Source organism: Oncorhynchus kisutch, unplaced genomic scaffold, assembly GCF_002021735.2.
Source record: "Oncorhynchus kisutch isolate 150728-3 unplaced genomic scaffold, Okis_V2 scaffold469, whole genome shotgun sequence".
In the NCBI taxonomy this organism is placed as follows: Eukaryota; Metazoa; Chordata; class Actinopteri; order Salmoniformes; family Salmonidae; genus Oncorhynchus; species Oncorhynchus kisutch.
This window is the reverse complement of record NW_022262414.1, coordinates 54778-56146: the sequence shown is the minus strand read 5'-3', so window position 1 is coordinate 56146 and position 1369 is coordinate 54778.

Below are 1369 nucleotides of genomic sequence, written 5' to 3'. Positions count from 1 at the left end.
TAGGAGCACCCTACTACGGCCCTCTTTCACTCAGGGCCGTCCTGGGTGCTTTATGGACTGTTTGACAAGTGCTGGAGGAGGAAATAGAGCCGTGCACCTGGTGATTGAAACCGTGCATCTGGTAACCCAAAAACACAAATATGGTCATAAATGCATTTAACGGTCATTCTGATTTTAATGCCCGCTATAGGAGCACCCTACTACGGCCCTCTTTCACTCAGGGCCGTCCTGGGTGCTTTATGGACTGTTTGACAAGTGCTGGAGGAGGAAATAGAGCCGTGCACCTGGTGATTGAAACCGTGCACCTGGTGATTGAAAACGTGCATCTGGTAACCCAAAAATTCAAATATGGTCCTAAATGCATTTAAGGGTCATTCTGATATTAATGCCCGCTATGGAAACACCCTACTACGGCCCTCTCTCTGTCGGGGGCGACCTGAGTGCATTATGGACACTTTGAAATTTCACGATGGATACTGATTGCTATACAAGCGGTAACCCAAAAACACAAATATGGTCATAAATGCATTTAACGGTCATTCTGATTTTAATGCCCGCTATAGGAGCACCCTACTACGGCCCTCTTTCACTCAGGGCCGTCCTGGGTGCTTTATGGACTGTTTGACAAGTGCTGGAGGAGGAAATAGAGCCGTGCACCTGGTGATTGAAACCGTGCATCTGGTAACCCAAAAACACAAATATGGTCATAAATGCATTTAACGGTCATTCTGATTTTAATGCCCGCTATAGGAGCACCCTACTACGGCCCTCTTTCACTCAGGGCCGTCCTGGGTGCTTTATGGACTGTTTGACAAGTGCTGGAGGAGGAAATAGAGCCGTGCACCTGGTGATTGAAACCGTGCACCTGGTGATTGAAAACGTGCATCTGGTAACCCAAAAATTCAAATATGGTCCTAAATGCATTTAAGGGTCATTCTGATATTAATGCCCGCTATGGAAACACCCTACTACGGCCCTCTCTCTGTCGGGGGCGACCTGAGTGCATTATGGACACTTTGAAATTTCACGATGGATACTGATTGCTATACAAGCGGTAACCCAAAAACACAAATATGGTCATAAATGCATTTAACGGTCATTCTGATTTTAATGCCCGCTATAGGAGCACCCTACTACGGCCCTCTTTCACTCAGGGCCGTCCTGGGTGCTTTATGGACTGTTTGACAAGTGCTGGAGGAGGAAATAGAGCCGTGCACCTGGTGATTGAAACCGTGCATCTGGTAACCCAAAAACACAAATATGGTCATAAATGCATTTAACGGTCATTCTGATTTAATGCCCGCTATAGGAGCACCCTACTACGGCCCTCTTTCACTCAGGGCCGTCCTGGGTGCTTTATGGACTGTTT